Here is a 14,439-nt window from a genome sequence, read left to right on the forward strand (position 1 = left end):
GGGTTGTTCCGATGGTGACAGTATTCCGGACCCCTTTGAGCCGCCGAGCCGGGTTGGGATCTTCATGGCTGGCGCACAACCTGTTCAAAACCCCACCGCCGGGTCAGGAAGCCCTGTGCCTTCGCCGGCTCAGGTGCTGATGGATCTCACAGGCAAGATGACGGTCCTGTTGACCGCTACGGTTGCCCCGGCGGATCAAGTTCAGCATGACACGGAGGTGGCACAGTTAAAGTTGGATCTAGCAAAAGCCAAGGAGGATCTGGCGGCGGAAGGGATCAGGATGGCTGTACAGAGGGCGGCTCTCGACGCCCAGACTCAGCTGATTCAGGCACAGTCTTTCCGGCTCACGATGGATCAAAACGCGTCCAATGAGGTCATGAGACGGAGGCATCAAAAGGCCCAATCTCGACTGCCTCCGGTTTACGATCCTCGAAACCTCTTCAACACGCCTGGTGCAGGGTCTAGTAACCCGCCAGAGATCATAGTGCCTGGGGCTGGAACGCCAATTCAGCCCCAAGTGATGGGACCTCCCCGGGTGAACCCTGCCCCGCCTCAGTACGTACCAATACCACCGGGTCATTATGCCAACCCGTTGGAAAACATGGCCGCCGCGGCGGCGCGGCTGGCGGCTCTCCCAATCGATGGTGACTCTCCAACGGCGGTTGAAACCCGCCGGGTCAGAGAACTCCTTCAGACGGCTCTGGTGCAGCAAGAGGCATATTCTTATAGCCGGGACAGGATTCATTCAACCCCTCGTCCAGGCCGGAGCCCGAGTTATAGTAGATATATGGTCTCAGCGACCGGCTCAAGTAATGTACGATGCCATGACTTGCCTCCTGGCCACTGCCCGGCTCATAACGGAGCCCTTCACGCGGTAGGCCAAGATAGAGCACGGCAAGAGGCGGAGCAGGTGCCTCAGTTGACGGCTTACCAGCCACACCCGGCTTATCCGACGGCTTCCATCGATGTGGGTATACCTACGAGGACTGGAGGTGTTCCTTGTCTGGTGCCGGATCTCCGTAACGAACGTCTGCCCAAGGATTTCAAAGGGCCAAGGAAAGTGCCTAATTACACAGCTGATTTGCAACCCGGAGCATGGATCGAGAGTTACGAGATGGCTATGGAGTTGCTGGAGGTCAGTGAAGCGGCAATGGCCAAGTACTTCACCATGATGTTAGATGGGACTGCCCGCACTTGGTTGAAAGGGCTGCCACCGAATTATATCGGGTCTTGGGCTGAGCTAAAAGCCCGGTTCATCCAAAACTTCAAAGATACCTGTAGGCAGTCTATGTCCATTGTGGATTTGACTAACTGTAAGCAGCAGGAGGGTGAGTCTACAACCCATTGGGTTCGCCGGGTCAAAGAGATAATACATTCATCTGATAAGATGGATGCCGGCTCTGCAGTCTTAATGTTGGAGCAGAATTGCCGTTTCATGCCCCTGAAGATGTAACTCGGGCGGCTCAAGCGCGATTGCAATGATATGGGTACGCTGATGGCATCTCTCGTCAAGTACGCCAACTCTGATAGTACCAAGGATCCCGCGTCGGATGATGAAAGGACAGGGAAGGGAAAGAAGAACGACAATGGCAAGGGTCCTCAGCATAACCCGGCGAACCAAGGAGGTAGCAAGCGTAAGGCTGATGGCAGCATAGAGTTTGTGGCCAATGCCAGCTCACAGGGTAACAACCAGCGACGTAAGGGGAGGCCACCTCCCCGAGTCGGCGGGTCAGGCCCGACGCTGGAGCAGTTGTTGAATGAGCCTTGTCCAAGGCATGGCTCTAGGGAGAAGCCAGCTACTCATCTATGGAAAGATTGCGCAATCATGAAGGCCTTTAAGAATCCCAATGCCTTTAATGGCAACAATGGCTCCAGCGGCGGCTCAGGCGCCGGCGGCTTTCATGGCCCAGGCGGCGGCTCAAATTCCAATCCTCAGAATGTTCAAGGGGGCTTTAATCAGCAGTCCGGCCAGGGTCATCAATAGCAGCAGGGTGGATACCAGACCAATCCAAAGCAGCTCAATGGTGGACGGTATCATTTGTTTACCACCAGTCTGTGCAAGCGAGATCAGAAGCTTCATAAGAGGGCTGTGAATGCTGTTGAGCCGGCGGTTCCACGCTATTTAAGATGGTCTGAGCAGCCTATTGTGTGGAGTAGGGAAGATCACCCTCCCCGGGTTGATAATCCGGGTCACCTGGCCCTGGTGGTGGCTCCTCAGGTGGGGGGGTATAAATTCACCAAGGTGCTCATGGACGGAGGCAGCAGCATCAACATCCTCTATTATGAGACCTTCCGGCGTATGGGGTTGATTGATAAGAACCTCAGCCAGTCCAATACTGTTTTCCATGTTGTGGTGCCTGGTAAGTCGGCATATCCAGTTGGTAAGATCGAGCTGGAAGTGGCTTTTGGAGATGAGTACAACTACAGGGCGGAAAAATTAACCTTCGAGGTGGTTAAGATAAGAAGTCCGTATCATGCTATATTTGGGCGGCCGGCTTACGCCAAGTTCATGGCACGGCCGTGTTACGTGTATTTGCAGCTCAAGATGCCGGGTCACAAGGGGACCATTATGGTTCATGGCAGCCGAAAGATAGCCTTGGAGTGTGAGGAAGGTGACGCGGCTTATGCGGAATCTGTTTGTGCAACAGAGGAGTTGAAGTTTTACAAGGACAATGTTGACCCGGCAGATATGACGTCTTTGAAAAAGCCAACCACGGAGCATGAGCCGGCAATGAAGTTTAAGTCAGCTGATGAGACTAAACTTGTTGACTTTGTTCCAGGTGACTCATCTCAGCATTAGCATCAGTGCCAATCTGGATCCGAAATAGGAAGGCGCGCTCATCGAGTTCATCCGTGAGAACAGGGACATCTTTGCATGGAAACCTTTTGACATGCCAGGTGTACCTAGAGAACTCGCTGAGTACACTCTCAATATTGATCCGAAGTTTAAGCCGGTCAGGCAATTCCTTCGGCGGTTTAATGAGGAGAGGCGGAAAGCCATTGGTGAGGAGGTGGCCCGGCTCTTGGCGGCCGGGTTTATTGTTGAAGTTTTTCATCCAGAATGGTTAGCTAACCCGGTACTCGTGCTCAAGAAGAACGGCACCTGGCAGATGTGTGTGGACTATAGGGACTTAAACAAGGCTTGTCCGACTGATCCTTTTGCTCTCCCCCGTATTGATCAAATCATTGATGCTACGGCGGGTTGTGAGCGCTTAAGTTTTTTGGATGCTTATTCTGGATACCATCAGATTAAAATGGCAGTTAAGGACCAGGAGAAGACGGCGTTCATCACTCCCTTTGGAGCCTTCTGTTATGTGTCTATGCCTTTTGGACTCAAGAGTGCACAGGCGACTTATCAGCGTTGTGTGCAGAATTGTCTCCATAACCAGATTGGGCGCAATGTTCATGCCTATGTGGATGATATCGTGGTTAAGTCCAGGGAGAAGGAGACCCTGGTAGATGACCTTAGAGAAACCTTTGATAATCTCCGGGTTTACAAGATGATGCTTAACCCGGCCAAGTGTGTTTTTGGTGTTCCCGCAGGCAAGCTCTTGGGTTTCCTGGTTTCTAACAGAGGCATTGAAGCTAACCCGGAAAAGATCAAGGCAATCACCTCTCTGGCTAAGCCGGCGTGCATAAACGACGTCCAGCGTCTGGCGGGCCGCATCGCTGCTTTGAGCCGGTTTATAAGCCGTTTGGGTGAAAAGGCCATGCCACTGTACCAGTTGATGAAGAAAACAGATGACTTTGCCTAGAACGATGCTGCTAATGCCGCTTTTGAGGATTTGAAGAGACAGCTGGCTGAGCCCCCAGTTCTTGCTGCTCCGGTTGACAAGGAGCCCATATTACTGTATGTAGCCGCTAACACACGAGCCGTCAGTGTGGCTGTGGTGGTGGAGCGCAAGGAAGAGGGTAAGGAGTATCCGGTTCAGCGGCCGGTTTACTACGTCAGTGAAGTGCTCATTGAGTCCAAACAGCGGTATCCACATTGGCAGAAGCTTGTATATGGTGTGTTCATGGCAAGCCGGAAGCTTAAGCATTATTTCCAGGGTCACCCCATCACTGTGGTTAGTTCTGCTCCCCTAGGAGATATCATCCAAAACAGAAAAGCCACAGGAAGAGTGGCTAAGTGGGCTATAGAGCTTGGGCCTCATGGTCTGAAATACGTGCCACGCACTGCTATCAAATCTCAAGCATTGGTGGATTTCATCAACGATTGGACAGAGCTGCAGGTGCCTGAAGAGAAACCGGATAATACATACTGGACTATTCACTTCGACGGGTCTAGGCAATTGGAGGGCTCGGGGGCTGGAGTTGTATTAACTTCCCCTCGAGGTGACAAGTTTCGTTATGTGCTACGGTTGATGTTTCCCTGTACTAACAATGCAGCTGAGTACGAGGCCTTGCTCCATGGTCTTCGGATGGCTAAGGAGATGAGCTTGAGCCGGGTAAGGTGCTTTGGCGACTCAGATTTAGTGGCTCAACAAGTGTCAGGCAAGTGGGATTCCAAGGACCCTCTCATGGCGGCTTATCGCCGTGAAGTTGATGCCATTGCTGGACACTTTCAGGGTTACCAAGTAGAGCACATCGATCGCAGGAAGAACGAGGCGGCTGATGCATTAAGCCGGCTGGGCTCTCAGCGAAAGCCGGTGCCGCCTAATACTTTCTTGGACATTTTGCATAACCCTTCTGTTAAGTTGCCTACAGAGGAAGACTTGGCTGTCCCTGACCCGGAGGCACAGTTGGTGGCGGCTCTCCACATTACCCCAGACTGGACAGTACCATACTTGGCTTACATGACCCGGGGAGAATTGCCTGAGGATGAAACTTTGGCCAGACAAATAACCCGGCGGTCTAAGTCAATGATAATTATCAATGGTGAGCTGCATCGTCGCAGTGTCACTGGAACTTTCCAGCGTTGTGTTTCCCCTGAGGAAGGTCAAGAAATTTTACGTGAGATTCACGAGGGGGATTGTGGCCATCATGCCGGCTCAAAATCCCTTGTGGCCAAGGCTTTTCGTCATGGTTTTTATTGGCTGACGGCTCATGCTGATGCGGAGGACTTGGTCAGTAAATGTGACGGTTGTCAGAGGTTCTCGCGACGGGCTCATGTGCCGGCTCAGGAGCTGAGGATGATTCCAATTACTTGGCCATTTGCGGTCTGGGGGCTTGATATGGTTGGGCCTTTTAAAAGGTCCAAGGATAAGAAGACCCACCTCTTGGTGGCGGTCGACAAGTTCACAAAGTGGGTTGAAGCAGAGCCAGTTAGTAAGTGTGACGCAGCCACAGCGGTTCAGTTCATGAAAAGGGTGATATTTCGCTTTGGTTTTCCACACAGCATTATAACTGACAATGGTACCAATCTGTCTAAGGGCGCCATGGAGGAGTTTTGTCAACGAGAGCATATTCGACTTGATGTTTCATCAGTGGCTCACCCTCAATCCAATGGTCAAGCTGAGAGAGCTAATCAGGAGATCTTGAAGGGCATCAAGCCCCGGCTTTTGGTCCCTTTGCAACGGACGCCGGGTTGTTGGGTGGAGGAGTTACCCTCCGTGTTATGGAGCATCAATACTACTCCTAACAGATCTACGGGTTACACGCCTTTCTTCATGGTTTATGGAGCGGAAGCAGTCCTCCCTAGCGACATCCGTCATGACTCGCCTCGAGTGGCGGCTTATGTTGAGGCGGATAATGAGCGGGCGCGCCAAGATGCTCTAGACTTGTTGGACGAACAGCGTGATGTGGCAGCAGCTCGCTCGGCGATTTACCAACAAGACTTGCGCCGTTATCACAGCCGCCGGGTTAAGTCCCGGGTCTTCCAGGAAGGTGATCTGGTGCTCCGGCTCATCCAAGATCAAACAGATGCACACAAGTTATCCCCGCCTTGGGAAGGGCCCTTTGTGGTCAGCAAGAACTTGCACAACGGGTCATACTACCTTATCGATGTTCGGGAGCACAAAGATTCACGTAAGTCGGAGGAAGAGACCCGTCGGCCGTGGAACATAGCTCAGCTTCGGCCTTATTACACTTGAGCCACCGGCTCTCATAATGTACATATTTCTATAGCCATGTATATATTATGATAAATAATAAAGCAGGACCTCTGTCCTTTTCTCCTCCAAAGGTAAACGTGTTATTTCCATTACAACATCACATGGTCACTTGGAGGTGGATCCGGCTTACGATCGTATTCGAATCTAGCCGTTAACAATATGATCACCTGGGGGCTTCCTGTTCAAACATAGGTCGTATTCGAACCAAAGAGAACATAGCTGTCGATACCCACTTGATTGGCAAATTGCCGAGCTCATTGGGGAGTTTTTCTTGATCATATTTGAATCATAGCTCAACCCCCTTTGGGAACCGACGTGGATCGTATTCGAATCAGCGTCGTTAAACAACTCTCAAGGTCATTTGGGGGCTTCCTGTTCAAACATAGGTCGTATTCGAACCAAAGAGAACATAGCTGTCGGTACCCTCTTGATCGGCAACGCCAAAGCCACTGGGGGCTATATGATCGCATTCGAATCTTAGCTTAACCCCTTTGGGACGGTTCTCTAGTCGTATTCGAACCGGAAGCCCCTAAGTTTTGATCTTCTGATTTGCAACAAGTTCTTCTGGTCATATCAACAGTGTGCAAGGGCGGTTCTTACTCCGCCGGCTTAACTTTGATTAACAATATTGCTAGCACACAATAAGCATTATCGATGCTGGTGAACCGGAGTTGAGTTCTCAACCTCATTATTTGGGTTACATAAACCGGACGTATACTTGCAAGGTTTGCAGGTAGGCTATTGTGGTTATCCTGAAGATACGGTTGAGAGCCGGTCCTTTACGACCTTGGTTATGCTCCGGGTTAAGTATATGACTCTCCATGCGGTAAGCCGCCTAGAGACTTGTGATTTATTTTTCTATGCAGAATGATTAAAGACAGTTCTTCAAGCTTAAGGAAAATAACTGATCAATTATAACCCGGAGGAATATAGGGAAGCAACTTCAATGGAGTTAAGCATTCAACACGTGCACGATGGCACGACAAAATTAAGTGTTTGTCCTACTCTATTACAAGACTCCCCGAGTCCAAAAGGTGAGGCATTGTTTTAAAGTGTAACCATGAGCCGCCTAAACATCAAGGTGCTTGTTGGGTCGAAGCTTCCGGCTCATCCCTCTCCGCTCCTCCGGCTGATTCCATGACCTGGAAGGTTGATGATTTCCAGTCAATGCCGCTCAAAGCTTCAAATTGAGCCTCGTCATCAATTAACCCGGCCAGGTCAACTTCTGGGGCGAAGGTATGCTTACGAGTCGGAGGGATCAAGCTGATTGCTTCATAGCGTGGAGTGGGGATCCTCTGATTTTCCGCGTCATAGCCCGGCTGATACTTGGTAAGGTCGGTGTCATTCCCAATCAGGGTGGCCACCGGGCCCACGCTCTTCACACAGGCAGCGAAATCTTTCTGGTCAAAGGGGGTGCCGTCTTCCTTCAGGCTGGGGTATCCAAGAGCGATGTCGGCCGGGTCTAGCTCCGGGAGAAAGCCTTGGCCCGGCTCAGAGCAGCTATAGCTCCGGCTCTTGCAGAGGCCCGTCTTAGCTCTTGGAAGCGCTGAGGAAGAACGGCAAGCCGCCTGAGTACGTCCGCCAGGTGAGTCGGAACCTCATTGGACAGAGCCACAACAGCTAAAGCACGCTGTGACCCGGTGTAGAGTTGCTCCACCAAGGTGTAAACAGCCTTCAGCTTGGTCAGAACATTCTGATTAAGGTTGGAGCTTCTGGGACCTGTATAACAAAGTCAGGTGAGCTGATGGCAATTGTGGGACTTATAAGACATAAAGAATGTAACTTGTTAAAGGCTTGCAGAATGACTTACCGAAGATTGCGGAGACCATCTGTGACACATGGCGTTTTAAGCCGGAGAGTTCGGCGGTTCTCTCAGTCAGAGCAGCCTCCGCTTGTTCGGCCCGGCTGAGCAAAGGCAGTTTTCTCCTCGGCCCAAGTCTTTCTTTCTGTTTCAAATTTCTTCTTCAGCTTTTCTTGTGCAGCAACACTGAACTCAAATTTGGCATTGGCCTTCCGGGTCTCAGTTTCCTGAGTCTTCAGGCGGTTCTTCAGCTCAGAGATTTCAGATTCAAATTTCTTGCAGGCAGCCTGTACAAATTCGGGTTACAGTGTGAGTGATTATTATGCAACATTAAAGTCCCAAGCACTTTGCAAGCAAAGACACTTGGCACTTGGGGGCTAATGTATGCTGAAAGATTCTATTTATAATTGCCGGTTCATGAAGGTAAGCCAGAAGTTAAGTCTACAACATATTCTATCATAAGTAATAGACTTGGGGGCTAGCATGATAAGGATGACTATGGAGTAAGCAAGAGAGTTGTACCTCAGAAACAATGTCTCCAATGCTCAAGTTAGCATAGTCAGTGATCTCCAGTCTAGCCCTGTGGTGCTCCAGCAGTTCTTCTTTGGCAGAGCATCTGGCCAGCACAGTGGGTCTTCCCGGCTCAACATATTCAGTCGGGTAATCACCACATCCGGGTCATCGGCCGGTTGAGCTGAGCTGGGAATCTCCGGGTTATCAGAACCCGCCATGGTTTGTTCTTCAGTTGAAGCGGCGGTTTCTGGAACTGGTGCAGATGGCGGCTCAGAGGCAGAGGCATTGGGTTCAGTTAAGTCCGGCTCTTCGACCGGTTTATTTTTCTTGGCCCTCTTGCTGAGCTTGGCTTGGGCACTAAAATTCAAAAGGTTAGTACAAAAAACGTAAGTAAGATAAGCACAAAATGAGATGATTATCATTACCCGGGTGCGGTCTTGAAAGCCGGCAAGTTAGATTGCATGGAGTCACCGAAGGAAGGTGAAGTTTCCTGATAGTTTGAATCAGACGAATTGAGTGGTTGACGAGTGACGCCCGCTAAAGGATGAAAAGGGTATAAGTTGGAGATAACCTCAGTCCGGCGCTTTCTTGATGCTTCGGGTAAGCCGGAGGAGAGGTCTGCATCCTTGCTGGCCCGGGTTTGCCTCCGGCTCTCATGAATCTGTTGCTTCAAAAGAAATTGAGGATCTTGATAAGCTAAAGGATGCGAAAATCTTACTTTCCGGGTTACTCTTCGGACTTTCAGCCTTGGCAAGGGGTCCGAGTCGGAGCAAAGTATAGTTACCTCTTCAATCACCGGGTTACTCGCTCCGGTATCATCCTGCTGATAATTAGTGTCAATAAGGTGGTTAAAAACAGACGAAAAACAAAAGAAGAGCCTAAAGAATCAAGGGTTACCTCTGACTCGGAGCTATCATCCAACTGAAGCAGCTCTGAGGCGCTAGGCTTACTCCCCTTCTTGCGGGGAGCGGCTCTCCTGGCGGCTTTCTTAGCCTTCCTGGCTTTTTTAGCAGCCTCATGGTCATACTTGACCTTCCAGAACTTGTCATTAGCCTGAAAAAATGCAACAAAGGTTTTCCTTGAAGTTAAAACGAAAATTGTTAAAATGGAAAGTAAAGTGCTCAGATTGGTGGCTTACCGCCGGAGCCGGGTTAGCTTGGCAGAAGGGGCTTAAGCCAGTCCTCCCACAGTCTGCTAAGCTCTCGTTCAAGAGGGACTTGGTCATGTCGTCAACGACGTCCTCAGGCAGGTCGTTGGGGCTGTGCCGCAGAGGATCATCCTTCCGGCCCGTGTAATCACACATTAAGCCGGGGCGGCGGCTCAGGGGAATCACCCGCCAAGAAATCCAGACCCGGACTAGATCAACGCCGTTAAGGCCATTTCCCAGAAGAGCCTTAATCTTGTTGATGGTGGGGATCAGTGGTTGACGCTCAGCTTGAGATAGTTTGTCTGGCAGGGGGTGATTTGGCTCCAGACGCAGGGCACGAAAGCCGGGCAGAGGGTTCTCATCAGCCGGAGAAGTATCTTGGCAGTAGAACCATGTCTGGTTCCAGTCCTTTGGGTGGCTTGGCGGCTCAGCATAAGGAAAGAGGCAATCTCTCCGTCGTTGAATGGAGATTCCGCCAAGTTCCAAGCTAGGCCCGTTGGCGCACTCATTCTGGCGGTTCAGATAAAACACTCCCTAAAGAGCAGTAGGCTGGGTTCCTCTCCAAGGTATACTTCACAAAACACTTGAAAGTTACAAATGTTCGACACGGAATTGGGTCCAATGCCTTGAGGTCGCAGATCGAAAAAGTTCAGAACGTCTCTGAAGAATTTTGAGCCGGGAGGAGCAAAGCCCCGGCTCATGTGATCAGCAAATATCACAACCTCTCCGTCTCTTGGTTGAGGTCTTTCTTCGGACGGGTCAGGGGCACGATAGGACATGACCTCCTTCTTAGGCAGGTAACCCGTCTTCACGAAATCAGCTAAAGTATCATCAGTAACATTGGATCTCATCCAGTTGCACGTAATGGGTGCCTTGGGAGCCTTGGGCGGCATTGTGAAAGACGAAAGCCTATGACAAAAGGAAAAGTCCGGTTCAACTATAAGCCGGAGGAAGTTTACAGTTCTGTATTCAAGATGGCGGCTTATGAGGGGGCCTAATGACATATGGCTAATTGTGTCGGGTTATCTAAGCCGCTGTGGGCATCGTGAGTAATTCAAGTTGTTTAAAACTCTATCATAAATGAGCTGGAAAGTTCACAGCGCATGGCCTCTTTTAAGCCGGAGATATGAGCCGCCATAGCTAACAGATGCAATTTTGACTAAGTGTGGCACAAACAAGTTTCACAAATCGCAGTAATTATTTTGGATCAAACGATCGACTAGAAAGAAAAAATTTCTAGACCTAGAAGCTGATACAGAGAAGTTCATGAGCTCTAAGGAGATCTCTTTGCAAGTAAAGGGGACATGCTACTGTTGAAAATGGGTGCGAAACCACAGCCGCACGAGTTCTATATGGTTTCTGGATCCAAGGGGGCCGTGTAGGAAAAACTGTGAAGAAGTGGCGACGAACTACGAAGAACAGGGGAGAATGACAAGAACCCTAATGCGGATCTATTCTATGGAGTGGCAAGAACTTACTGGTGCGGAAAGAGATGCGGAAGTTGCTGCCATTTCTCTGGACCGGTCAGGGTGATGCAGCGGCCGAGGTTGACGAAGACCAGGGGAGCGGCGGCGGCGGCGGAGCTCGAGCTCTCGGGTGTCAGAGGAGGAAGACGACGGAGGAGATAAGTGAATGAAGGCTTATGGGCCGGGCCTATTTATAAGGTGCGGCTAATAAGTGGGCGCGAGAAACAAGGAGGCCAAGGCGTGATTATCTCGCCACAGAAGTGCCTCGATTTTCGGGATGGCCATTAAAGATAACATCCGTTGGGATATGACGGAATAAAAAAATAAACTTAATGGAAGATGATGTCATGGCGGGTTATCAGGAATCTAGAAGATGACATCACGGCGGGTTATAACCTTCGCACAAATATAAGCCGGAAGATTTTCTCTCAAAGGGATTGAAGATTGACATGAACCGGTTCAAATCAATCTGGGGCCTAATGTTGAGGATATAACCATTAGAGTCACCCGCCCAGGAGGGGCCGGGTTACATCATAATGGTCATCACGCAAAGCCCAGTACCAAACTTGAAGACGGCGGGTCAATAATGGGCTTAAGACCCGGAGATGGCTTAAGGCCTGTAGTGATAACCGCCGTTATGGTGAAACTTGTAGTGTAAGGCAAGAATAGTTAAAAGTCCGAGCCGGACACTGTTATGAGCCGGCCGGGACTCTGAGAGCTGCTGGGCGTCAACCTCTCTATATAAAGGGACGACCCGGCGGCGGTTTAGGGACATGTAAGACCAAATCAATAACCAGGCAGGACGGTTTAGCTCCTGGTCGTCGAAACCCTAATCAATACCACCCCAACTGGATGTAGGCTTTTACCTTCACTGTAAGGGACCGAACCAGTATAACCCTCGTGTTCCTTGTCCTATTTAACCCCTTTAAGCATCCTAGCTGCGATGGCTCCACGACTAAGTCCTTGCACGAGGACATCTGTCGTGACAATTCCACGACACTAAGCCTTTTTCCCTTGGGTTTTCGCGAGCCCGAGGGTCATCTTTATTTTAACCCCCGGGCCAGTGCTCCTCCGAATGTTGGTCCAAACTAGAGCACCGTGCGGGACCGTTCCTTGGCAACTTGGGTTACGTTGGTACCTATACGCTACGCTTATCCGGTGTGCCCTGAGAACGAGATATGTGCAGCTCCTATCGGGATTTGTCGGCACAGTCTGGTGGTCTTGCTGGTCTTGTTTTACCATTGTCGAAATGTCTTGTAAACCGGGATTCCGAGACTGATCAGGTCTTCCCGGGAGAAGGAATATCCTTCGTTGACCGTGAGAGCTTATAATGGGCTAAGTTGGGACACCCCTGCAGGGTATTATCTTTCGAAAGCCGTGCCCGCGGTTATGAGGCAGATGGGAATTTGTTAATGTCCGGTTGTAGAGAACATGACACTTGACTTAATTAAAATGCATCAATCGCGTGTGTAGCCGTGATGGTCTCTTTTCGGCGGAGTCCGGGAAGTGAACACGGTTTGAGTTATGCATGAACGTAAGTAGTTTCAGGATCACTTCTTGATCTTTTCTAGCTTCGCGACCGTTGCGTTGCTTCTCTTCTCGCTCTCTTTTGCGTATGTTAGCCACCATATATGCTTAGTGCTTGCTGCAGCTCCACCTCATTACACCATCCTTTCCTATAAGCTTAAATAGTCTTGATCTCGCGGGTGTGAGATTGCTGAGTCCTCGTGACTCACAGATTCTACCAAAACAGTTGCAGGTGCCGACGATGCCAGTGCAGATGACGCAACCGAGCTCAAGTGGGAGTTCGACGAGGAACGTGGTCGTTACTATGTTTCTTTTCCTGATGATCAGTAGTGGAGCCCAGTTGGGACGATCGGGGATCTAGCATTTGGGGTTATCTTATTTTCATTTGGATTTGACCGTAGTCGGTCTATGTGTGGATTTTGGATGATGTATGAATTAATTTATGTATTGTGTGAAGTGGCGATTGTAAGCCAACTCTCGTTATCCCATTCTTGTTCATTACATGGGATTGTGTGAAGATGACCCTTCTTGCGACAATACCACAATGCGGTTATGCCTCTAAGTCGTGCCTCGACACGTGGGAGATATAGCCGCATCGTGGGCGTTACAAGTTGGTAATCAGAGCCATCCCCGACTTAGGAGCCCCCTGCTTGATCGAATCGCTGGCGTTGTTGAGTCTAGAACAAAAATGTTTTGAGTCTTAGGATTATATATATCGGAGAGTAGGATTCTTTTTACTCCTCAGTCCCTTCGTCGCTCTGGTGAGGCCTCCTGACGTAGAAGTTTTGACTCTTCTCTCCTCAAATTTCACTAAAAAAATTTAGGATCACGCGGGTATCTTGGAATCGTTCCGATGGTTTTGTGACGAGAACATTGTTCTTGGTGCCTCCTGACATTTAGGGGTTGTGGCAGTGTCCCGGGGAGTTGAGCTCCGAGGTGTTGTCGTCACAATTTTATCGTTGCAGTTCTGGAATACCTGAGTTTCGCCGACATCGAAAATCTCTTTTATGCAGTTGTTGGTGAGATCACCTCGACGCCACCCAGTACTGGGGCGGGAGTTCGGGAGTATTGCCATAACTCGTATAACGGATGCTTTTCGAAGGTTGAGGTACACGATTTCCGAAGGTTTCTTGGTTATGTGTTGACGGATGGATACAGCTGGATCTAGGGATTGCTAGTTTGGGTGATATATTTGTGTCCCCTGTATCCCCAACACCAGATTGCATAACCAGAAAGTTTCGGGAGTTTATAAGTGGGAATTCAAGTAGCTCCTAGGATATCTTTCCGACAGACGCATGATATGAGATTGGGGTTCGACGTCTAGTGGTCCGCCTTTCCACGGTTGATTTTACAGTGGTCTCGTAGTGTCTTAAAGAGTCCTTGGCTATGCCGACTCGGGGACGCTTCGTATGTCATGTGCACTGCCTTGTACATGATGGTGCTGTACGATCGAGCCCGTGTGGGCCCCACCACGAAAACTTCGGACGAAATCTCTATCATATGTTTGTTCCGGCTTATTCTGCAAGCCAATCCTTTGTTTTGTTTTGAATTGTGGTATTCGAGTTGCTTCGAAGTCAAAAGTTGATTCCACACCTTTTTCTAAGTGGCTTCTCAACTTATGGAAGTGTGATGATTTACTATGGAATTCATTCGTTCATCCTCGTTCGAATGTTTATTGTGAAGACTATATGTTGCAATTTCCATCTGTTGATTCAACTTGTCTATCTGTCTATCAAGATGCTAACGGATGTCACCCTCTTCAGGATGGCTCCGCCAACGCATCAGAATCTGGAACGCAATGATGGGAGTCAGGCGAACCCTCCACCACCACCTCCGCCTCCGGAGGCATGGCAAGCTATCATGTCAGCCACCAACGCCAATGCTCAGATGATTTTGCAACTCTTGCAAGAGCGCACCCAAGGGCAAGGCAAC

The sequence above is a fragment of the Triticum aestivum genome, chromosome 6D (genome assembly GCF_018294505.1).
Source record: "Triticum aestivum cultivar Chinese Spring chromosome 6D, IWGSC CS RefSeq v2.1, whole genome shotgun sequence".
Taxonomy (NCBI): Eukaryota; Viridiplantae; Streptophyta; class Magnoliopsida; order Poales; family Poaceae; genus Triticum; species Triticum aestivum.